This window comes from Armigeres subalbatus, chromosome 1 (assembly GCF_024139115.2).
Source record: "Armigeres subalbatus isolate Guangzhou_Male chromosome 1, GZ_Asu_2, whole genome shotgun sequence".
In the NCBI taxonomy this organism is placed as follows: Eukaryota; Metazoa; Arthropoda; class Insecta; order Diptera; family Culicidae; genus Armigeres; species Armigeres subalbatus.
In genome coordinates, this window is record NC_085139.1 from 241,561,433 (window position 1) to 241,588,166 (window position 26,734).

Sequence of the window (26,734 nt, forward strand, 5' to 3'; positions counted from 1 at the left end):
CTTCCAGTAATTTTAGATAGGAATCTCAAAGGAATTATGAAAGAATTTTCAAAAAGCTTTGAAAAGAATTCCCAAAACAATTTGGAAAGAACTCCCGAATAAAATTGGTGAGAATTCGGAAAGAAAACCGTTAAATTAGCTCATAATGAAGTACACATTGCCTGCATGAGTCTATGCCCTTTAAATGAACTCTCCCATGACATTTCCATCGTGAAACAATACGCCGAACCCATTCCTGCGGAACATCGTTCTCATCCAGTACCCGGACGCTTTGCTCGCCTCGAGCCCGCCCACAGTATCCTGCTGCCACAAAAAGGACCTACATCATCATCATCGCCACCATCATCGTCACCATTCCGGAGAGATTGAGCTGTACGTTAAGCAAAATTTACTCCCGAAATGTCAGACCCCTTCCCCCCCTTCTCGGTTCAGGGATGCCATCTTCATAAATCTCAATTTAAACATTCCGTCGTACCCGCATCACCCCCTCCCCGAGTGGTGTATCCGCATTTTCAACTGGAGGAGGAAAAATCGATTTCCCGCACACAAACATGCACATTGTCGCTTTGGGGGGCGATGATGATCCTCCTAATCGTGCCCGGAATCGGGCATTGTCTTGCGTCTTCTCAGTCCCACCGAATGGGCAAATTTCCAACCGGGTATTGATTTTTGCCATCACGGTGAGCCACGCTCCGTTCCGTTCCCTGCATCCCCTTTTTTTCTGAATATTTATGAATCGATGCTTCGCTTTTTCCCATCACACTCGCTTTAGTAGGTGATGATTTAGTGTATTTATTTTGAGCAACCCAATATTTATGTACATGCGATGCCGATACCGTCGTCGAAGACGAACTGGCACCGAAGCGCATCTGGCCGGGCTTCAAGGGAACCATAAATTACGTATTATCTGTGTGCCATTCGATCCGAGCGTGTCCCTTTTGCGGAAAGAGGTCTGCGCTCGGAGCTGACACATTCGTCTGACGGTCGGGGCCGAAGACGTTGGACTTGGACGACGACGGGTTGTGCAACTTGATCCGTCTACTTGCCACCGACAACGACCAGACCAGGAGAAGAAAGTGAAACGAATGAGCTGCTTTTATGAGCTCGTTGAGGGATTCCATGTGGAATTCTTGGGACCGAGTCGAGAATGATGTCCTAAAAGGGTTCACGGGCTCGGAGGTGGGTGAAGAGATCATCAATCGATGATTCGACGCTTTGATTTTGATTGAGATATAGATTAATGGCCGTAACGTGCCGTAACTGGCTGGGGACTTTGGAATCCGGCTGACCTTTCACAGCTCGTCGCACGATGGGAGCTCATCCGAAAACTACTCACAGCCTCGTAAACATGATTTACGATCGATGCACCGGTGCGGTGAGCCATCATCGAAACTCACATTCCGACTAATCTATATTTATAATTAATTTGTCGTAATTGCCTTAACGGCGTACGCGAGGGAGGCCCGGCCCGGCCGTATCCATAAAATTGAGCAGAGGACGTAAAAAAGTGAATGTCGCTAGTAAAAACATTTCTCTCGGCAGGTCGGCCTGCGACTCCGCTCGTTTGTCACGTCCGGGGCTAATCCTTGGCGTGGAAATGGCAGCTGTCGGAGTCGTTCGTTCTCAGTCCAGATTTGGATCGGTCTCTGCTCTGCTGGTATCTACTGTAAGATACTGTTTTGGTGCAAATGAAAGCTGCTGGAATACGGGGTCATGTACTTGAGTAAATTGTCGATCTTCCTGCATTTCATCTGTAAATTAGGTCATACAAGTCATATATTAGAAAGTTTTATCAATTTTTGCTCAACCCAGTGGATAAGTTGGAGCTACCGATCTTGCTCTTGATGAACAGCTACCAAACGGAAAATTTTCAATCTCATCCACCAAACGATGCAGGGTAATAAAAATCTGGACAATATCCTCCATATTAACCGCACCCTTAGTTTTCCAGTCAATCACCCGAAGTATCGTTACCAGCCAACCAGATAATTCAAGATTCATTACGCACATGTTGCCATTCCGAAATAAGAAACAGATGAGGCAGATTAGCAGGAACCGAAATCAGTTTGACGGGTGACGAAATCGAAACTTAATTCAAATTGATATTCCCCTCCAGTCCAATTTTTCCTCTTCCCGTTCCAACAACGGGCAGATGATTTCCCGTCTATGTGACACCGAGGTGGTAATCAATCAGCTGTCCTCCCATTCCGAGCACCAGTCGGCCAGCAAACACTGAGCGGAGTCGAGTCGAGTCGCGTAGTGTGCCAAGTGCAGCTCGTCAGGTTCGAATGTTTGCCCGGTGCAAACATCACCCCGAGGGCTGATTAAACGGTTGTTAATCACAAAAAGTTGCTACACTTCACGGCAACGACGACAACGATGACGGACGGATGTTTTTGAGTGCAGCACTATTTGCGCTTATCTAGTTTCTAGGTCGTATAACTAAAATTGCAGCACACAAAGCGTAGGATGGCGCTGCAACTTATTCCTATGCACAGCCAACAACAGTCGCGCACACCTCGGCAACAGCCAACGGCCCAACAGGTTATAGTTTTTAGGTTTATCTAATCTCGACCGAAGCTAGCGCGGGGTGCAATTTAGTTTGAATTACAGCAAACGAACACAGACGGGGGTAAATATCGTAAATTTTTGCACTTTACTGTGCCTGAAGGTTACAAACTGTGCCGTTTTGTAGTTTTGCAAAGCGAATCGGGGCAACTGCGAATTGGAATATTTTTCAGATCGGTTGGTCACGACATGCGTAGAAGTGGTCTGGGAAGGACACGAAATGTATTCGAGCTGGCTGAACGGCATCATATGGTGATGATTATGTTTTTAAATGTTCATTAATTGTTGTGAACAGAAGAAATTTTACAAGTCGTCGAATTTCCAATACTTCATGCTGTGTACTTATTGAATAATAAAAAAATTCAATAGTGCTTGCATGATACACATTTTGAAAATGAATTCATTCAAATTTAAAAATTTATTCGAATTTCCAACGGAAATTCATTCGAATTTCCAACGGACATTCATTCGAATTTCGAACGGACATTCATTCGAATTTCCAACGGAAATTCATTCAAAATTCCAACGGAAATTCATCCGAATCTCCAACGGAAATTCATCCGAATTTTCAACGGAAATTCATCCGATTTTCCAACGGAAATTCATCCAAATTTCAAACAGAAATTCATTCGTATTTCAAACGGAAATTCATTTGAATTAAAAAAATGAATTCATTTGAGTTTTCAAACGAAGCTAAAAAAATCATCCGTGTTTTTAACGAAAATTCATTCTAATTTCCAACGGAATTTCGTTCGAATTTCCAACGGAATTTGGTTCGAATTTCCAACGGAATTTGGTTCGAATTTCCAACGGAATTTCGTTCGAATTTCCAACGGAAATTCATTCGAATTTCCAACGGAAATCCATCCGAATCTCCAACGGAAATTCTTCTGAATTTTCAACGGAAATTCATCAAAATTTCAAGCGAAAATTTATTCGTATTTCAAACGGAAATTCATTCGAATTTCCAACGGAAATTCATTTGAATTTAAAAAATGAATTCATTTGAGTTTCCAAACGAAGCTAAAAAAAATCATCCATGTTTTCAACGAAAATTCATTCGAATTTCCAAAGGAAATTCATTCGAATTTTCAAAGGAAATTCATTCGAATTTCCAACGGAATTTCGTTCGAATTTCCAACGGAAATTCATTCGAATTTCCCACGGAAATTCATTCGAAATTCCTCATTCGAAATTCCCACGAAAAATCATTCGAATTTCCAACGGAAATTCATTCGAATTTCCAAGGGAAGTTCATTCGAATTTCCAACGGAAATTCATTCGAATTTCACACTGAAACTCATTCGAATTTCCAACGGAAATTCATTCGAATTTCCAACGGAAATTCATTCGAATTCCCAACGTACATTCATTCGAATTCCGAACGGACATTCATTCGAATTTCCAACGGAAATTCATTCAAATTTCCAACGGAAATTCATCCGAATCTCCAACGGAAATTCATCAAAATTTGAAGCGGAAATTTATTCGTATTTCAAACGGAAATTCATTTGAATTTAAAAAATGAATTCATTTGAGTTTTCAAACGAAGCTAAAAAAAATCATCCGTGTTTTTAACGGAAATTCATTAGAATTTCCAAAGGAAATTCATTCGAATTTCTAACGGAATTTCGTTCGAATTTCCAACAGAAATTCATTCGAATTTCCAAATGAAATTCATTCGAATTTCCAACGGAAATTCATTCAATTTCCAACGGAAATTCATTCGAATTTCCAACGGAAAGTCATTCGAATTTCCAACGGGCATTCATTCGAATTTCGAACGGACATTCATTCGTATTTCCAACGGAAATTCATTCAAATTTCCAATGGAAATTCATCCGAATTTCCAACGGAAATTCATCCGAATTTCCAACGGAAATTCATTCGAATTTCCAACGGAAATTCATTCGAATTTCCAACGGAAATTCATCCGAATTTCCAACGGAAATTCATCCGAATTTCCAACGGAAATTCATCCGAATTTTCAACGGAAATTCATTCGAATTTCCAACGGAAATTCATTCGAATTTCCAACGGAAATTCATTCGAATTTCCAACGGAAATTCATCCGAATTTCCAACGGAAATTCATCCGAATTTCCAACGGAAATTCATCCGAATTTCCAACGGAAATTCATCCGAATTTCCAACGGAAATTCATCCGAGTTTCCAACGGAAATTCATCCAAATTTCAAGCGGAAATTCATTCGTATTTCAAACGGAAATTCATTTGAATTTAAAAAATGAATTCATTTGAATTTTTAAACGAAGCTAAAAAAAAATCATCCGTGTTTTTAACGAAAATTCATTCGAACTTCCAAAAGAAATTCATTCGAATTTCTAAAGGAAATTCATTCGAATTTCCAAAGGAATTTCGTTCGAATTTCCAACGGAATTTCGTTCGAATTTCCAACGGAATTTCGTTCGAATTTCCAACGGAATTTCGTTTGAATTTCTAACGGAAATTCATTCGAATTTCCAACGGAAATTTATTCGAATTTCCAACGGAAATTTATTCGAATTGCCAACGGAAATTTATTCGAATTTCCAACGAAAATTCATTCGAATTTCCAACGTAAATTCATTCGAACTTCCAACGGAAATTCATTCGAATTTCCAACGGAAATTCATTCAAGTTTCCAAAGAAAATTCATTCGAATTCCAACGGAAATTCATTCTAATTTCCAACGGAAATTCATTCTAACTTCCAACAGAAATTCATTCGAATCTCCAACAGAAATTCATTCGAATTTCCAACGCAAATTCATTCTAATTTCCAACGGAAATTCATTCTAATTTCCAACGGAAATTCATTCGAACCTCCAACAGAAATTCATTCGAATCTCCAACAGAAATTCATTCGAATTTCCAAAGGAAATTCATTCGAATTTCCAACGGAAATTCATTCGAATTTCCAACGGAAATTCATTCGAATTTCCAACGGAAATTCATTCGAATTTCCAACGGAAATTCATTCGAATTTCCAACGGAAATTCATTCGAATTTCCAACGGAAATTCATTCGTATTTCCAACGGAAATTCATTCGTATTTCCAACGGAAATTCATTCGAATTTCCAACGGAAATTCATTCGAATTTCCAACGGAAATTCATTCGAATTTCCAACGGAAATTCATTCGAATTTCCAACGGGAATTCATTCAAATCTTCAACGGAAATTCATTCGAATTTCAAACGGAAGAAAAATATATTAAGCTCGTTTAGTGGAATGTATTAAACCGTCTAAGACGAATTAAGTACTGTCCATTTAATTTCACCAGTTAATTTTCGTTATCTTTGCAGATACGTATTTCGACCGAAACTGTGTGGTCGTCTTCAGTGTCTTGTACTCGACTTGGTCGAGTCAAGTACAAGACACTGAAGACGACCACACAGTTGTGGTCGAAATACGTATCTGCAAAGATAACGAAAATTAACTGGTGGAATTAAATGGACAGTACTTAATTCGTCTTAGACGGTTCAAACGGAAATTCATTCGAATTTCCAACGGAAATTCATTCGAATTTCCAACGGAAATTCATTCGAATTTCCAACGGAAATTCTTTCGAATTTCCAACGGAAATTCTTTCGAATTTCCAACGGAAATTCTTTCGAATTTCCAACGGAAATTCATTCGAATTTCCAACGGAAATTCATTCGAATTTCCAACGGAAATTCATTCATATTTCCAACGGAAATTCATTCGAATTTCCAACGGAAATTCATTCGAATTTCCAACGGAAATTCATTCGAATTTCCAACGGAAATTCATTCGAATTTCCAACGGAAATTCATTCGAATTTCCAACGGAAATTCATTCGAATTTCCAACGGAAATTCATCCGAATTTTGAACGGAAATTCATCCGAATTTTCAACGGAAATTCATCCGATTTTCCAACGGAAATTCATCCAAATTTCAAGCGGAAATTCATTCGTATTTCAAACGGAAATTCATTCGTATTTCCAACGGAAATTCATTTGAATTAAAAAAATGAATTCATTTGAGTTTTCAAACGAAGCTAAAAAAAATCATCCATGTTTTTAACGAAAATTCATTCGAATTTCCAAAGGAAATTCATTCGAATTTTCAAAGGAAATTCATTCGAATTTCCAACGGAATTTCGTTCGAATTTCCAACGGAAATTCATTCGAATTTCCCACGGAAATTCATTCGAAATTCCCACGGAAATTCATTCGAATTTCCAACGGAAATTCATTCGAATTTCCAACGGAAGTTCATTCGAATTTCCAACGGAAATTCATTCGAATTTCCAACGGAAATTCATTCGAATTTCACACTGAAACTCATTCGAATTTCCAACGGAAATTCATTCGAATTTCCAACGGACATTCATTCGAATTTCGAACGGAAATTCATTCGAATTTCCAACGTACATTCATTCGAATTTCGAACGGACATTCATTCGAATTTCCAACGGAAATTCATCCGAATCTCCAACGGAAATTCATCAAAATTTGAAGCGGAAATTTATTCGTATTTCAAACGGAAATTCATTCGTATTTCCAACGGAAATTCATTCGAATTTAAAAAATGAATTCATTTGAGTTTCCAAACGGAGCTAAAAAAAATCATCCGTGTTTTTAACGGAAATTCATTAGAATTTCCAAAGGAAATTCATTCGAATTTCTAACGGAATTTCGTTCGAATTTCCAACAGAAATTCATTCGAATTTCCAACTGAAATTCATTCGAATTTCCAACGGAAATTCATTCGAATTTCATTCCAACGGAAATTCTTTCGAATTTCCAACGGAAAGTCATTCGAATTTCCAACGGACATTCATTCGAATTTCGAACGGACATTCATTCGTATTTCCAACGGAAATTCATTCAAATTTCCAACGGAAATTCATTCGAATTTCCAACGGAAATTCATCCGAATTTCCACCGGAAATTCATCCGAATTTCAACGGAAATTCATCCGATTCCAACGGAAATTCATCCAATTTCCAACGGAAATTCATCCGAATTTCCAACGGAAATTCATCCGAATTTCCAACGGAAATTCATCCGAATTTCCAACGGAAATTCATCCGAATTTCCAACGGAAATTCATCCGAATTTCCAACGGAAATTCATCCGAATTTCCAACGGAAATTCATCCGAATTTCCAACGGAAATTCATTCGAATTTCCAACGGAAATTCATTCGAATTTCCAACGGAAATTCATTCGAATTTCCAACGGAAATTCATCCGAATTTCCAACGGAAATTCATCCGAATTTCCAACGGAAATTCATCCGAATTTCCAACGGAAATTCATCCGAATTTCCAACGGAAATTCATCCGAATTTCCAACGGAAATTCATCCGAATTTCCAACGGAAATTCATCCGATTTCCCAACGGAAATTCATCCAAATTTCAAGCGGAAATTCATTCGTATTTCAAACGGAAATTCATTTGAGTTTAAAAAATGAATTCATTTGAGTTTTTAAACGAAGCTAAAAAAAATCATCCGTGTTTTTAACGAAAATTCATTCGAATTTCCAAAGGAAATTCATTCGAATTTCTAAAGGAAATTCATTCGAATTTCCAAAGGAAATTCATTCGAATTTCCAAAGGAAATTCATTCGAATTTCCAACGGAATTTCGTTCGAATTTCCAACGGAATTTCGTTCGAATTTCTAACGGAAATTCATTCGAATTTCCAACGGAAATTCATTCGAATTTCCAACGGAAATTCATTCGAATTTCCAACGGAAATTCATTCGAATTTCCAACGGAAATTTATTCGAATTTCCAACGGAAATTTATTCGAATTTCCAACGAAAATTCATTCGAATTTCCAACGTAAATTCATTCGAACTTCCAACGGAAATTCATTCGAATTTCCAACGGAAATTCATTCAAGTTTCCAACGGAAATTCATTCGAACTTCCAACTGAAATTCATTCGAACTTCCAACAGGAAGTCATTCGAATTTCCAACAGAAATTCATTTGAAAATCCAATGGAAATTCATTCGAATTTCCAACGGAAATTTGTTCGACTTTCCAAAGAAAATTCATTCGAACTTCCAACATAAATTCATTCGAATTTCCAACAGAAATTTATTCCAATTTCCAACGGAAAGTCATTCGAATTTCCAAAGGAAATTCATTCGAATTTTCAACGGAAATTCATTCGAATTTCCAACGGAAATTCATTCGAATTTCCAACGGAAATTCATTCGTATTTCCAACGGAAATTCATTCGAATTTTCAACGGAAGTTCATTCGAATTTCTAACGGAAATTCATACGAATTTCCGACGGAAATTCATTCGAATTTCCGACGAAAATTCATTCGAATTTCCAACGAAAATACATTCGAATTTCCAACGGGAATTCATTCAAATCTTCAACGGAAATTCATTCGAATTTCAAACGGAAGAAAAATATATTAAGCTCGTTTAGTGGAATGTATTAAACCGTCTAAGACGAATTAAGTACTGTCCATTTAATTCCACCAGTTAATTTTCGTTATCTTTGCAGATACGTATTTCGACCACAACTGTGTGGTCGTCTTCAGTGTCTTGTACTTGACTCGACTTGGTCGAGTCAAGTACAAGACACTGAAGACGACCACACAGTTGTGGTCGAAATACGTATCTGCAAAGATAACGAAAATTAACTGGTGGAATTAAATGGACAGTACTTAATTCGTCTTAGACGGTTCAAACGGAAATTCATTCGAATTTCCAACGGAAATTCATTCGAATTTCCAACGGAAATTCATTCGAATTTCCAACGGAAATTCTTTCGAATTTCCAACGGAAATTCTTTCGAATTTCCAACGGAAATTCTTTCGAATTTCCAACGGAAATTCTTTCGAATTTCCAACGGAAATTCATTCGAATTTCCAACGGAAATTCATTCGAATTTCCAACGGAAATTCATTCGAATTTCCAACGGAAATTCATTCGAATTTCCAACGGAAATTCATTCGAATTTCCAACGGAAATTCATTCGAATTTTCAACGGAAATTCATTCGAATTTCCAACGGAAATTCATTCGAATTTCCAACGGAAATTCATTCGAATTTCCAACGGAAATTCATTCGAATTTCCAACGGAAATTCATTCGAATTTCCCACGGAAATTCATTCGAATTTCCCACGGAAATTCATTCGAATTTCCAACGGAAATTCATTCGAATTTCCAACGGAAATTCATTCGAATTCCACGGAAATTCATTCGAATTTCCAACGGAAATGCATTCGAATTTTCAACGGAAATCTTTCGAATTCCTTACGGAAATTCATTTGAATTTTCAACGGGAAATCTTTCGAATTTCTTACGGAAATTCATTTGAATTTCCTACAGAAATTCATTTGAATTTCCAACCGAAATTCATTCGAAATTCGAACCGAAATTCATCCGAATTTCCAACCGAAATTCATTCGAATTTCCAACGGAAATTCATTCCTATTTCCAACGAAAAATCATTCCAGTTTCCAACGGAAATTCATTCGATTTTCAACGGAAATTCATTCGAATTTCCAACGGAAATTCATTCGAAATTCCAACGGAAATTCATTCGAATTTCCAACGGAAATTCATTTGAATTTCCAACGGAAATTCATTTGAATTTCCAACGGAAATTCATTCGCATTTCCAACGGAAATTCATTCGCATTTCCAACGGAAATTCATTCGAATTTCCAACGTAAATTCGAATTTCCAATGGAAATTCATTCGAATTTCCAAGGGAAGTTCATTCGAATTTCCAAGGGAAATTCATTCGAATTTCCAGTTCATTCGAATATCCAACGGAAATTCATTCGAAATTTGAAAGGAAATTCATTCGAAATTCAAAAGGTAATTCATTCGAAATTCCAAAGGAGATTCATTCAAATTTCCAACGGAAATTCATTAGAATTTCAAACGGAGAGTCATTCGAATTTGAAACGGAGATTCATCCAAATTCCGAACGGAAATTCATTCGAACATCCAACGGAAATTCATTCGAATTTCCAACGGAAATTCATTTGGATTGCCAAAATGAATTCATTCGAATTTCTAACGGGAATTCGTTGAAATTTTCAACAGAAAACCATAAGAACTTTTAAAATGAATTCGTTCGAGTTTCCAAACGAAATTCGTTCAAGTTTTCAAAAATAACTCATTTCAAATTACATCGGATATGCATTCATATTACCACTTACGGAAATTCACTCTTATTCCAAACAGAAATTCTTTGAAAATCCAACAGAAATGTTTGCGATTTTCCAAAGGAAATTCATTGGAATTTTCAAAGGAAATTGATTTGATTGTTCCTAATAATTAGCTCCAAGAAATAATCCAAAAAGGATTCGTTTAAATTTCCAAAAGAAATTTATTCTGGTTTAAAAAAAATCATCCCAATTTTCAACGGAAATTCATCCCAAATTCCACAGGAAATTGATTCGAGTTTCCTAACGAAATTCATTTCAAAAACTTTATTGATTCCAACGGAAATTCATTCGAATTTCCAACAAAAATTAATTGTATTTTCAACGGTAACGCGTTCAAAGAATCAACAGGAATTCATTTTACTTTCTAAACGAAAATTCGTTCGAATTTCCAAAGGAAATTTATTTGACATTCCAATCTGAATTTATTTGAGTTTCCAAACAGAATTCATTCAAGTTTCCAAAAAAGTTCATTCGAATTTCCAACAAATACCCATTCAAATCTAATGAATTCCCAATAAAACGAATTAAATTACGATAACAATTCGAATAATTTTCCAATTCACTAAATTAAAAACTGAGTCATTAGGCCAAACAACAAGTCAGCAGAGAAGTATTACTTCTTTACTTCTAAGGAATGAGAATTGAGCAGAGAGCAGTTAGAAGTAGGAAGCAAGAATTAAGCAGTGAGAAGTAAGAAGCGAGGAGTGAGAAATGGGAAGTGCGAAGTGAGAAGTAAAAAGTGAGTAGTGGTAGTGAAAAACGAGAAATGAGAAATGGGAAGTGAAAAGTTAGGAGTGGGAAGTGAGCAGTTAAAAATTAGCAGCGTGATATGAGAAGTGAAAAGTCAGAAAAATATAATGAAAATGAGAAAATGAAAATTCAGAAGGAAAAAGTGGAAAGAAAAGGAAAGAATGAACAAATAAAAAACAAGGAACAAGGCATAAACAATTAGAAAGAAGACAGGAAAAAGAAGGAAGAAGGAACACATAAGAAGGAAGAAATAACTAGGTAGAAGGAAGAAAGAAGAAAATAAGGAAAAAGGAATTAGGAAGAAAGATGCTGTATGAAAGTAGAAGACATAAGGATAAGGGAAGATAAGTGAAAGAGTAAAGAAGTCAGCAAGAGTTAAAAATAAAGATGAGAAGGAAAAATAGAGAAGAAAGAAGTTAAAAAAGTATTGAAGTAGGAAACAAGAAGAAGGAAGAAAATAAACGAAGAAAGAAATTAAAATTGAAAAAGGATGACGAAAAATGCAAGAAGAAGAAAATAAACAAAAAGTAAAGGAAAAAACAAATTTGAAGGAGGAAGAGAAAACCCCAAATCAAACCACCTAGTAGTGGTACTGCCTTCCTCGCATTTAACCAAGACACCAACCTTTTTGGTTTGGTTCACCATTTTCTTTTTAACGCAATGACCGCTTTACCACCTTTCGAATGCAAGTTGTTGCGAGAAAATCGGTTAAAGATTACTTTACGAAAAGGTAGTTAGATTTTTTTTCATTTTTTGTACACACACACATACACACACGGACGGACATACGTGTGCTCAGTTCTACGAGCCGAGTCGATTGGTATATAACACTATGGGTCTACGAACCTTCTTTGTTGTACGAGAAAGGCAAAAGATAATAGAAATAAATAACAAAAAAAATAAGAAAGAGAGAACTGACTTCGCTTTTTCCCCACCTTTTCTTCTCATTCGGCCTAATGACCGTTCGGCCTAATGACCTGATACCCTAGTAATGGCAATGTCAAGATATTTCTTTGGAATTTTTTAACACTGCTGTTAAGTATTTAAAATATTTGTTCCAAAAAATGTAATAAATGAGTTAAGCGCAAATTCTCAAATTTTTTTTTTTTTTCAGCATACGAATTCTTATCCTGACAATTGTGGAAGTCACATCATTCGATTTCGTGAAATGTCAAATGCCAAGTTTGTTCGAGTACCGAACTCAAATCCTATTTTCGCCACTCACTAATGTTTTTTTTAGGGTTTAACATTTTATTCGTGAGATCGTGTAAACAGAATCCTAACTTTTTAGCTTCTGAAGAGGTTTTTATGATATGTGTTGAAATGAACCTTTGCTGGTAATGGGAAATATGCTGTAAAACATTAAATGTTTTAGGCATTCTTCCTTTTGTGATGACTTCGATACCGATTACTCTCGTTACGGAGGAGATAATTTTGAACAATCCTTCAAATTCTGCCACATTGCACCCGATATTGCTTTTGCTTTGAAATGGTGTTTGTGGTTTTTGTACCAGTTGTAATCCTAAATATTATAACGGATACGACAAGTCAAAAGATAATATCGATTACCACCCTCGCCCACATATCCATCTCGCCCCTTAATATTCCTCCCTCTTACCGCAAGGACATCCAGCCCATGATTACACACTACCCTTCGAAATAATAGATTCTGAGATGAGCTCTCCTTGCCAATTTCTCTGCAGTTCCAACCGAGCGCCCAAAAGACAGCCCGAGATGGTGAATCCCAAATAAGCACCAAAAGAGCCACTACCGTCGGCATCATCATCATCATCATCGTCACCACCAACAACAACAACTGCGACATCGAGCCGGTACGAGGGCCTTCGAAAAAAGAGCCACTATCCCTCGAATCTCAACCTAAAACCCAAACCCAGCTACGACGTACATCTTCGTCCAGCGGCAGGGGCGTTCAGCGCATACACACACGGCAACGATGCATGGTCGGCCATATGGGACCAATTTTCTGGTCAAATGAATTTTTACTCAGCTCAGCATGTTGTTGGTCGACTTTCCGGGGCCCGATAGGTTAGGCCGCCCTAGCCGCCGCTTACTTTTCTTACGGTAGCCGGGCTCTGCTGATGGACGAAAATGGGATTTTAAGTTAGAGCTCTACACGAAGGGTTCTCGGTCTCGTTGCAAGCCAGCATTTGCAGCACACAAAGTAATTTTAATATGTATGAAGGCTAATCGTGCTATTAGGCCGAGTACCGCAAAAAGGGGTCCGCGCACGAAGTTGTGTCTTTGACTAACAGGTCCTCGGGGTCTATTTAGGGGCCGGTTTCGGGTCGAAATTGCCTAACGATTGTTTTAAACGGTTTGGAACTTTTTGAACAATTTTACCGGAAATACAATTTCTTAAAGAAAAGCATTCTGTAATAATGTTTTACATACAGTCAAACCTCCATGAGTCGATATTGAAGGGACCATCGACTCATGGAAATATCGAGATGTGGAATAGGAAATCTTTGGAAAGCTCTTTGGAGGGACCATCACAGTAACCCAGAAAATAATTTTTGATATGGAATAATTTGCTTCCATGAGTCGATATCGAGTCATAGAACATCGACTCATGGAGGTTTGACTGTACATGAAGCTTGGATCGTCAATAATAGCGTTGCGTGTCGAAAATTATGCTGATCTTCAAATACCCAAATCACAAAATTAAAATTGTTAGGTAAAATACTTCACCAGAAAGATAGAAATCTTCGAAATTGCCAAACTTCTGTACGCCATCAGCGACAAAGCCATATCGCCAGGAGCATTCTCACGGTGCTTAGAGCACAATTTGCTCAAAGCTTATCTCGCGTGGCGTGCGGCGGTGTGGTGTGACTCTTGCGGAGAGAATAGTATTTAGGATTAATCGCTGCGCTTTAGCTTCTCCCATCCCCATCGTCCATATTTAACTGAACGCATCTCATATATGGCGGAGGCTTAACACCGCTCCCGGCGACGGTAAACAGCGCGAGCTTTTCGCGTGATCCCAAAGCCGTGGACCAAAAACCGGAAAAATGACACGGCCGGCAACTTTATATTCGTTTGCGTTCGTGTGTATGTGTGCGTGTGTATTATTTTTTTTATCAATTCTTCGACGCTCCACCAGACTACCGAGATTCTTGGGATGAGAAGTCCGCGCAAATATTTAATCGTGCTCTTTTGTTGTTTAACAATTTTATCTCTCGGCCGTTTGGATTGCGTTGTCGTTGGACCGGACGCGATGGTTTGGGTGTGCGGATCATCCGAATTGTTGTGCTTTCGGATCACACTCATTTGTTAAATATTCGCCGAAACAGTGTGCCTCACTTGACGAGCCGCTTGGCTATTCGCTTTTTTATGTGACTTGATTAAGAGCTGTGCTGTCCGGAAGTTTTATGGCGTGCAAGATGATTGTTTGTGGAAGATTGTGATAATGCTTATATTTATTTCGTGTCTCAATTGGATTGTTTTGGTTCTGGAGAGGTTCTTTATTATTTTTCAAGATTTTTTTTAACGTTTCAATGAACCTAAAAAAGCTAGTAGGAAATTATTTGGGAGTAATTTTTTTAATTGCAATTATCGTAACACTGCTGCCAAATGGAAAAAAATGTTTTTTGACGATGTTGAGATATGAATCTTTTTTTTTTGCTTTTCCGAGCGTTTGGACAAAACCGACGGAATTCATCAAGCAATTTTATGTTTCTGCGATCTATTTGTCTTTTTCGACCGCATTCCTCGGTTAAGTTAATGACCGTTTCAACTGCACCACAGGCTCCGGATTCAGTGGTTTAAATCGTGCCGAATACTGTCACCCCTAATGGCTTTCTGGGCGTGCGATGTAAGTGGCGGTGATTCAGGATGTTTATCGCCTGCCAGTCAACTGGTGCGATAAATCTTGCAGTGCGCCACAAAATTTCACCCACAAATCATGTGCCACAGTGGTGTAATTTATTTCGATTTTTGTTATTTATTTGAATGTGGTCCTCCGCGTCACAGTGTTTTGCTTTCAGGTTTACGTCCTTTAACGTGGCCAGGCCACGTATTACAATCGAAATAACCATCGTCGGGCCTTTTACATGCCAAGATTTCTTGTCTAACCTCGTGCAAACAAATTGCCACACGATTGTTATTGTTTTGCTCTACTGGAAGCGTATCGTCATCGTACCGTATGACAGGGCTTCACACCCCATGTCGATTCCGTCAGCGCTATTCCACGACCGCGAACGCTGCTCCGAAGATGGCTGAGAACCGTAGCAACAGGTTCGGATCGCACAACGACCCCGTCTCGCCGCGTAAAAAGGCTTCAAACTATGCTGCTGTTGTTTGATGCTTCCGATTGCTGTTGAGACACGCTCTCAGGCAACAACGATTGACGCCATTCCAACGCAGCTTGGCTTCGCAATAACCATTCCGAGCGACGTCGGCGACGCTAGTAACAACTAGTGGGTAGATCCATCGGTGGCTTTCGAGTGTTAAAGGGACTATTTTTTCGTACGCAATGATGATATGAAAGACCTAATGATTGAACTGAGGAATTGTTGCAAAATGTTTATAAAAAATTGCGTTTTCATGAAAATTAATTTAAATAAAAATACGTGTGAATCGGTTATTTATCAAAAAACCAAAAATTGTGACGTACCCTTTGCGATTGCGAATCAAAAAGAGTCACGAAAGTTAGATAGAGTTCTCACGTTACAAATAAGTTAGTGTTCAGCAGATTTTTTAATTTTTTGTACATCTTGCTTCCCACCTCACAATGTGTAAAAGTGAGAAACTTTGAACAGTAAGAAATGAGATGTTAAGTGTCTCAGTTTTACTTGTTACCTCTCACTTCGCACTGTGAAAGAAGAGCAATAATAAATGAGAAGTGATCAACGAGAAGTGAAAAGTGTGAAAATAGATATTGAGCTGGAATGAAATTCTCACTAATCATTTTTCACTTCTCACTGTTGAAATTAAAAAGTGGAAAATGTGAAAAAATAGTGAGAGGTCCCGCTCTCACTAAGCATTTCTCACGTCCCACTGTGAGAGGTAAGAAGTTAGATGTGAAGCGCCTCATCTCTCCGTTATCATTTCTCATTTGTTAGTTTTCATTCTCACTTCTCAATGGGTGAAGAAAAAAATAGGAATCGAATCGTCCTATAACTCTTCATTTTTCATTACTTACCTTTTACTTCGTAAAATAAGAAGTTAAAATTGATTTCCGCTCGAAAATCGAATGAATTTTCGTTTGAAATTCGAATGTTTTTATTTTGGTAATTCGAATGAATTTCCGTTGGAAATTTGAATGAATTCCCGTTGGGAATTTGGATGAATTTTCGTTAGAAATTCGAATGAATTTCCGTTGCCAATTCGAATGAATTTCCTTTGGAAATCGAATGAATTTCCGTTGGAAATTCGAATGAATTTCCGTTGGAAATTCGAATGAATTTCCGCTGGAAATTCGAATGAATTTCCGTTGGAAATTCGAATGAATTTCACTTGGAAATTCGAATGAATTTCCGTTGGAAATTCAACTGATTTTCCGTTGGAAATTCAAAAGATTTTCCGTTGAAAATTCGAATGAATTTCCGTTGGAAATTCGAATGAACTTCCGTTGGAAATTCGAATGAATTTCCGTTGGAAATTCGAATGAATTTCCGTTGGATATTCGAATGAATTTCCGTTGGAAATTTGAATGAATTTCCGTTGGAAATTCGAATGAATTTCCGTTGGAAATTCGAATGAATTTACGTTGGAAATTCGAATGAATTTCAGTTGAAAATTCGAATGAATTTCCGTTGGAAATTCGAATGAATTTCCGTTGGAAATTCAAATGAAATTCCGTTGAAAATTCGAATGAATTACCGTTGGAAAGTCGAATGAATTACCGTTGAAAATTCGAATGAAATTCCTTTGAAAATTCGAATGAACTTCCGTTAGAAATTCGAATGAAATTCCGTTGAAAATTCGAATGAAATTCCGTTTAAAATTCAAATGAATTTCCGTTGGAAATTCGAAATGGATTTCTGTTTGAAATTCGAAATGAATTTCCGTTGGAAATTCGAATGAATTTCCGTTGGAAATTCGAATGAATTTCCGTTGGAAATTTGAATGAATTTCCGTTGGAAATTTGAATGAATTTCCGTTGGAAATTTGAATGAATTTCCGTTGGAAATTCGAATGAATTTCCATTGAAAATTCGAATGAATTTCCTTTGTAAATTAGAATGAATTTCCGTTGGAAATTCGAATGAATTTCCGTTGGAAATTCGAATGAATTTCCGTTGGAAATTCGAATGAATTTCCGTTGGAAATTCGAATGAATTTCCGTTGGAAATTCGAATGAATTTCCGTTGGAAATTCGAATGAAATTCCGTTGAAAATTCGAATGAATTTCCGTTGGAAATTCGAATGAATTTCCGTTGAAAATTCGAATGAAATTCCGTTGAAAATTCGAATGAATTTCATTTAGAAATTCGAATAAAATTCCGATGAAAATTCGAATGAAATTCCGTTTAAAATTCGAATGAATTTCCGTGGAATTTCGAAATGGATTTCCGTTGTAAATTCGAAATGAATTTCCGTTGGAAATTCAAATGAATTTCCGTTGAAATTCAAATGAATTTCCGTTGGAAATTCGAATGAATTTCCGTTGGAAATTGAATGAATTTCCGTTGGAAATTCGAATGAATTTCCGTTGGAAATTCGAATGAATTTCCGTTGGAATTCGAATGAATTTCCGTTGGAAATTGAATTAATTTCCGTTGGAAATTCGAATGAATTTCCGTTGCAAAATTGAATGAATTTCCGTTGCAAAATTCGAATGAATTTCCTTGGAAATTCGAATGAATTTCCTTGAAATTCGAATGAATTTCCGTTGGAAATTCGAATGAATTTCCGTTGGAAATTCGAATGAATTTCCGTTGAAATTCGAATGAATTCCCGTTGGAAATTCGAATGAATTTCCGTTGGAAATTCGAATAAATTTTCGTTGGAATTTCGAATGAATTTCCGTTGGAAATTGAATGAATTTCCGTTGGAAATTGAATGAATTTCCGTTGGAAATTGAATGAATTTCCGTTGGAAATTCGAATGAATTTCCGTTGGAAATTGAATGAATTTCCGTTGAAATTGAATGAATTTCCGTTGGAAATTGAATGAATTTCCGTTGAAATTCGAATGAATTTCCGTTGAAAATTCGAAAAAGTTTTGTTGGAAATTCGGAAAAGTTCCGTTGGAGATTCGAATGAATTTCCGTTGGAAATTCGAATGAATTTCCGTTGGAAATTCGAATGAATTTCCGTTGGAAATTGAATGAATTTCCGTTGAAATTGAATGAATTTCCGTTGGAAATTGAATGAATTTCCGTTGAAATTCGAATGAATTTCCGTTGAAATTCGAATGAATTTCCGTTGGAAATTTGAATGAATTTTCGTTGGAGATTCGAATGAATTTCTGTTGGAAATTCGAATGAATTTCCGTTGGGAATGCGGAAAAAGTAGTGTTGGAAATTCGGAAAAAGTTCCGTTGGAGATTCGAATGAATTTCCGTTGGAAATTCGAATGACTTTCCATTGGAAATTCGAATGACTTTCCGTTGGAAATTCGAATGAACTTCCGTTAGAAATTCGAATGAATTTCCGTGGGAAATTCGAATGAACTTCCGTTGGAAATTCAAATGAATTTTCGTTGAAAATTCGAATGAACTTCCGTTATAAATTCGAATGAATTTCCGTGGGAAATTCGAATGAATTTCCGGTGGAAATTCGAATGAATTTCCGTTGGAAATTTGAATGAATTTCCGTTGGAAATTCGAATGAATTTCCGTTGAAAATTCGAATGAATTTCCGCTGGAAATTCGAATGAATTTTCGCTGGAAATTCGAATGAATTTTCGCTGGAAATTCGAATGAATTTTTGCTGGAAATTCGAATGAATTTTTGTTGGAAATTCGAATGAATTTCCGTTGGAAACTCGAATGAATTTCCGTTGGAAATTAGAATGAATTTCCGTTGGAAATTCGAATGAATTTCCGTTGGAAATTCGAATGAAATTCCGTTGGAAATTCGAATGAATTTCCGTTGGAAATTCGAATGAATTTCCGTTGGAAAATCGAATGAATTTCCGTTGGAAACTCGAATGAATTTCCGTTGGAAATTCAAAATGAATTGCGTTGGAAATTCGAATGAGTTTCCGTTGGGAATTCGAATGAATTTCCGTTGGACATTTGAATGAATTTCCGTTGGAAATTCGAATGAATTTCCGTTGGAAATTCGAATGAATTTTCGTTGGAAATTCGAATGAATTTTCGTTGGAAATTCGAATGAATTTTCGTTGGAAGTTCGAATGAATTTCCGTTGAAAATTCGAACGAATTTCCGTTGGAAATTGGAAATGAATTTCCGTCGGAAATTCGAAATAAATTCTGTTGCGAATTCGAATGACTTTCCGTTGGAAATTCGAATGAATTTCCTTTGGAAAATCGAACAAATCGAAAGATCTCCTTTGGAAATCCGAATGAATTTCCGTTGAAAATTTAAATGAATTTCCGTTGGAAATTGAATTGAATTTCCGTTGGAAATTCGAAATGAATTTCCGTTGGAAATTCGAATGAATATCCGTTGGAAATTCGAACGAATTTTTCGTTGTAAATTCGAATGAATTTCCGTTGAAAATTCGAATGAATTTCCGTTGGAAATTCGAATGAATTTCCGTTGGAAATTCGAATGAATTTTTCGTTGGAAATTCGAATGAATTTCTCGTTGGAAATTCGAATGAATTTTTCGTTGGAAATTCGAATGAATTTCCGTTGGAAATTTGAACGAATTTCCTTCGGAAAATCGAATGAATTTCCGTTTAAAATTCGATTGAATTTCCGTTGGAAATTCGAATGAATTTCCGTTGGAAATTCGAATGAATTTCCGTTGGAAATTCGAATGAATTTCCGTTGGAAATTCGAATGAATTTCCGTTGGAAATTCGAATGAATTTCCGTTGGAAATTCGAATGAATTTCCGTTGGAAATTCGAATGAATTTCCGTTGGACACTCGAATGAATTTCCGTTGGAAATTCAAAATGAATTGCGTTGGAAATTCGAGTGATTTTCCGTTGGACATTTGAATGAATTTCCGATGGAATTTGAGATGAATTCCGTTGGAATTTCAAATGAATTCTCGTTGGAAGTTCGAATGAATTCTCGTTGGAAGTTCGAATGAATTTCCGTTGAAAATTCGAACGAATTTCCGTTGGAAATTCGAATGAATTTCCGTTGGAATTTCGAACGAATTCTCGTTGGAAGTTTGAATGAATTCTCGTTGGAAGTTCGAATGAATTTATGTTGGAAATTCGAACAAACCGAAAGATCTCCTTTGGAAATCCGAATGAATTTCCGTTGAAAATTGAAATGAATTTCCGTTGGAAATTCGAATGAATTTCCGTTGGAAATTCGAAATGAATTTCCGCTGGAAATTCGAAATGAATTTCCGTTGGAAATTCGAATGAATTTTTGCTGGAAATTTGAATTAACTTTTGTTGGAAATTCGAATTAACTTTTGTTGGAAATTCGAATGAATTTCCGTTGGAAACTCGAATGAATTTCCGTTGGAAATTAGAATGAATTTCCGTTGGAAATTCGAATGAATTTCCGTTGGAAATTCGAATGAAATTCCGTTGGAAATTCGAATGAATTTCCGTTGGAAATTCGAATGAATTTCCGTTGGAAAATCGAATGAATTTCCGTTGGAAATTCGAATCAGTTTCCGTTGGAAAATCAAATTAACTTCCCTTGGAAATTCGAATGAATTTCCGTTTGGAATTCAAATGAATTTTATTTGGAATTTCGAATGAATTTTCTTTGGAAATTTTAATGAATTTCCGTTGGAAATTCGAATGAATTTTCGTTGGAAATTCGAATGAATTTTCGTTGGAAAGTCGAATGATTTTCCGTTCGAAATTCGAATTAATTTCCGTTGGAAGTTCGAATGAATTTTCGTATGAAATTCGAATGAATTCCCGTTGGAAGTTCGAATGAATTTACGTTGGAAAATCGAACAAACCGAAAGATCTCCTTTGGAAATCCGAATGAATTTCGGTTGAAAATTGAAATGAATTTCCGTTGGAAATTCTAATGAATTTCCGTTGAAATTCGAAATCAATTTCCGTTGGAAATTCAAATGAATTTCCGTTGCAAATTCGAATGAATTTCCGTTGGAAAATCGAACAAATCGAAAGACCTCCTTGAAATCCGAATGAATTTCCGTTGAAAATTTAAATGAGTTTCCGTTGGAAATTGAATTGAATTTCCGTTGGAAATTCGAAATGAATTTCTGTTGAAATTGAAATGAATTTCCGTTGAATTGAATGAATTTCCGTTGGAAATTCGAATGAATTTCCGTTGAAATTCGAATGAATTTCCGTTGGAAATTTTAACGAATTTCCGTTGGAAATTCGAATGAATTTCCGTTTGAAATTCGAATAAATTTCCGTTGAAAACTTGAATGAATTTCTGTTGAAAATTTTAATGAATTTCCGTTGGAAATTTGAATGAATTTCCGTAGGAAATTTGAATGAATTTCCGTTTGAAATTCGAATGAATTTTCGTTGAAAACTTGAATGAATTTCTGTAGGAAATTTTAATGAATTTCCGTTGGAAATTCGAATAAGTTTCCATGAGATATTCGAATGAACTTCCGTTGAAATCTCGAATGAATTTCCGTTGGAAATTCGAATGAATTCTCGTTGGAAATTCGAATGAATTCCGTTGGAAGTTCGAATGAATTTCCGTTGAAATTCGAATGAATTTCCGTTGGAAATTCGAACGAATTTCCTTTGGAAAATCGAATGAATTTCCGTTCTAAAATTCGAATGAATTTCCGTTGGAAATTGAATGAATTTCCGTTGGAAATTGAATGAATTTCCGTTGGAAATTCGAATGACTTTCCGTTGAAATTCGAATGAATTCCCTTTGGAAATTCGAATGAATTTCCGTTGAATTGAATGAATTTCCGTTGAAATTCGAATGAATTTCCGTTGGAAATTCGAATGAGTTTCCGTTGGAAATTCGAATGAATTTCCGTTGAAATTGGAATGAATTGCGGTTGGAAGTTCGAATGAATTTGCGTTGGAAATTGAATGAATTTCCGTTGGAAATTGAATGAATTTCCGTTGGAAATTCGAATGAGTTACAGTTGGAAATTCCAACAAACCTCCGTTGGAAATTCGAATGAAATTCCGCTGGAAATTTGAATGAATTTCCGTTGGATACTCGAATGAATTTCCGTTGGAAATTCGAATGAATTTCCGTTGGAAATTCGAAATAAGTTCTGTTGGAAATTCGGAAAAAGTTCCGTTGGAGATTCGAATGAATTTCAGTTGGAAATTCGAATGACTTTCCATTGGAAATTCGAATGACTTTCCGTTGGAAATTCGAATGAACTTCCGTTAGAAATTCGAATGAATTTCCGTGGGAAATTCGAATGAACTTCCGTTGGAAACTCGAATGAATTTCCGTTGAAAATTCGAATGAATTTCCGCTGGAAATTCGAATGAATTTCCGTGGGAAATTCGAATGAATTTCCGTGGGAAATTCGAATGAATTTCCGTTGGAAATTTGAATGAATTTCCGTTGGAAATTCGAATGAATTTCCGTTGAAAATTCGAATGAATTTCCGCTGGAAATCGAATGAATTTTCGCTGAAATTCGAATGTATTTTCGCTGGAAATTCAAATTAATTTTTGCTGAAAATTTGAATTAACTTTTGTTGGAAATTCGAATGAAATTCCGTTGGAAATTCGAATGAATTTCCGTTGGAAATTCGAATGAATTTCCGTTGGAAAATCGAATGAATTTCCGTTGGAAATTCAAAATGAATTGCGTTGGAAATTCGAATGAATTTCCGTTGGAAATGCGAATGAATTTCCGTTGGAAATTCGAATGAATTTCTGTTGGAAATTCGAATGAATTTCCGTTGGAAATTCGAATGAATTTCCGTTGGAAAATCGAACAAATCGAAAGATCTCCTTTGGAAATCCGAATGAATTTCCGTTGAAAATTGAAATGAATTTCCGTTGGAAATTCGAAATAAATTTCCGTTGGAAATTCGAAATGAATTTCCGTTGGAAATTCGAAATGAATTTCCGTTGGAAATTCAAAATGAATTTCCGTTGGAAATTGGAATGAATTTCCGTTGGAAATTTGAATGAATTTCCGTTGGAAATTCGAATGAATTTCCGTTGGAAATTCGAATGAATTTCTGTTGGAAATTCGAATGAATGAATTTCCGTTGGAAATGTAAATGAATTTCCGTTGGCAACCCAAATGAGTTTCTGTTGGAAATTCGAATGAATTTCCGTTGAAAATTCGAATGAATCGATTGAAAAATTCGGTTCTCCGAAAGAATTCGATCGACACTTGAACAGATTATATAATCAATACCTTCCTTGCCTCCTCTGGATTAGTTGTCTTTGGTTTTTGCCGCTGCTTGGACGCCGCTTGTTCGTCTTCCATGAGGACGCTCAAAAATGTTTGGCGGATCTTTTTCGATGCCTTCAAAATAGTTACTTGACAGATTGTGATAAATTTCTGCTAATTTAAACATCACACCCATAACTGATTTCAGTCAAAATTTCATCAATGTTTACCCACACGTTACAAAAGTACAAGCTACTCAAATTGTGTCACTTTTATCGAATACAGTCTTTACAACATAGTTGAACAATTTTCAAAAAAGAAATACCTTCAAAGTCCTGTAATGAAATACCACTTGATGATCGACAGGAAAATTTCATCGAAGGCAGTACAGAGATGATCTATTGATTCTTTAAGTGAATTACCTAGCTAGATAATTTATTTTCCTTGTTGAGTTTAGTAACGGCAAAATAATATAAAAAGTATTTTAGATATTCACACAAGGTGCTCCTTCTTCTTCTTCTTATTGCCATTACTTGCCCCACTGGGACATTTGCTGCCTCCCAGGTTGGTGTTCAATAGGGCAGTTCAAATTTCAAAAATGTTAGAAAATTCCAACTCCCATATGTCTATTAGCATAATTTTGATAATATAGGAGTCCTGGCAAAATTTCAGGCAATTCGGTGGCCATTTAGGGGTGGCGCGGAGTCAATTTATGTTTATATGGAAATTTGTATGGAAAAAACTTAAAATATATTCAAATCATCCTACAACTCTCAAATCGTGATGAATTCTAATAAACATCCCCAACCTACATTTTTGGAATCAATTTGAGCTCAACCAGTGGGTAACTCACTAATTTTGATTTTTATTTCCACTGCTACGTTAAGGCTAATTACACCATTTTAGCCATTTATCTCATATTCACACTGTCAATAGAACCGTTCAATCCACTCATAACTGATGTGTTATCCGGAGGTCTCATTCATATAGATTCCAATTAGGGAGGTTGGGGATGTTTATTTGAATTCATCACGGTTTGACAGTTGTAGGGAGACTTGAATAAATTTTAAGTTTTTCCCATACAAATTTCCATACAAACATAAATTGACTTTGCGCCACCCCTAAATGGCCACCGAATTGCCTGAAATTTTGCCAGGACTCCTATATTATCAAAATGATGCTAATAGACATATGGGAGTTAGAATTTTCGAACATTTTCGAAATTTGAACTGCCCTAGTGTTCATTCAGGACTTCCACAGCTATTACTGCGAGGTTTTTAAGCCAAGGTACCATTTTTGCATTCGTACATCATAAGGCTAATACGATGATACTTTCATGCCCAGAGAAGTCGAGACAATTTCCAACCCGAAAAAAGCGAACCCACCTTCAGCATCGCCTTGCTTTGCAGACGCGTATCTTTCCACAAGGAAGCCCCGATGCACAAAACTCAAAAGTAACTAACAGGACTAAAGGAAAATTGTTCTGCACTGCACTACCCGAGCAGCACAAGTTAGACAAAAATGGTTGCAGCAACTTTATTGTGACCAAATCTGGTCACATAAAAGTTGCAGTAACCTATGTGGAACATGTGTGCTGCTAGGGTAGCTGCACATTGAATTAATTATTGAATTTCCCGAAAATTCCCGAAAATTCCCGAGAATAATGTAGAATAAGTTTATCATAAGCTTATGAAACAGAATTGTAAGAAACACATGTGTTGGCAAAGTTGCCAGAACTCAAATGATTATCCAAATACTACATAATAAGTATATTGCCCATAATGCGAATGTTTCTATTCAATCTTCCCAAAAGAGCAATCAAAAAGTGCGCACTTGCTTCCATAATCCAATAATAATTAACCGCCTTCGTCCGTCTGTCCGTCCAGCATCGGATGATGTAATCGCATTGTGCTATCACAATTAAACAAATTACATCCGACATAATAGCGCTCAATTAGATCACGATTTCGTTCGGTTACGAAGAATGGAAAGCACCCTTCTCTCACCAAACGATGTCGATGATGTCAGAGGCATCGAATTACACAAAAGTCACCCTCCGTTGGATGGTCTACAAGGGACGAGGCAGCTTCCTGCTACCAATAGCAAACCCAAACGAAAAAGGGAACCGAGGGATTAACAAAAAACGTCACGTAAAATCGCTACATCGCTACATCATCATCGTGATCTTCATCACCATCCTCGCACAGACGGGAGCGGTTCCAAGGGGAAAAACTTTCCCGTTTCGAGGGAAAACAAATTGCTCAATTTTTCCCCGACACCGCGTCTCACTCCCGCGCCTCCTCCAGTCGCAGGAAATTTGTTTATTTATGATTATCTTCGGAGGAAAGCAATACACGCTGCGCTAGGGCTCTGCCAGACAGAGTGTCTCTTTGTCCGACTCCTCCGAGTACGGTGCGCGGTTTCTTCCGAAGCGGAAAGCAACCAAGCAAGCAAGCAGTCGAGCAATCGAGAGGGTGATCAATTAGCCGTGAAGGAAGGCAAGATCTTTCCAGCCTGAGGTCCTGAAGTGGCCCACAACACAATGGCAAACAATCGCGCTCCAGATTGAGCGTGACCAAACGCGACAACCCGAGACTTGGTCTTCTTCAGGCGTTCAAGCGGTTTCGGCAGGGTGTGGAAGGGAGCCGTGGAAAGCAACAGCTGGTGTATGCAAAATATATTGCTCTCTTATGACAGGTTTATTGAGATTAATTGTGGTGATGCGCTCGGTGAGGGCTGCGTGTGGTTGAGATGGTGAAGAGATAGTTTTCCATGAAGTGCTTGCTGAAGTATAGATCAAATTATAAATATTCGAAGTTAAATCTAAAGCATTTAATTTTGTTTTCTAATGTACCAGTTA

General features: G+C 36.8%; 1 protein-coding gene across 1 annotated transcript in view; it reads right to left on the reverse strand.

The window, feature by feature from the left end:
* The window catches only part of LOC134206115 (pituitary homeobox homolog Ptx1-like), a 238,426-nt gene that overhangs the window by 154,884 nt on the left and 56,808 nt on the right, over window positions 1-26,734 (reverse strand). The gene's annotated exons all lie outside the window — the stretch shown is intronic.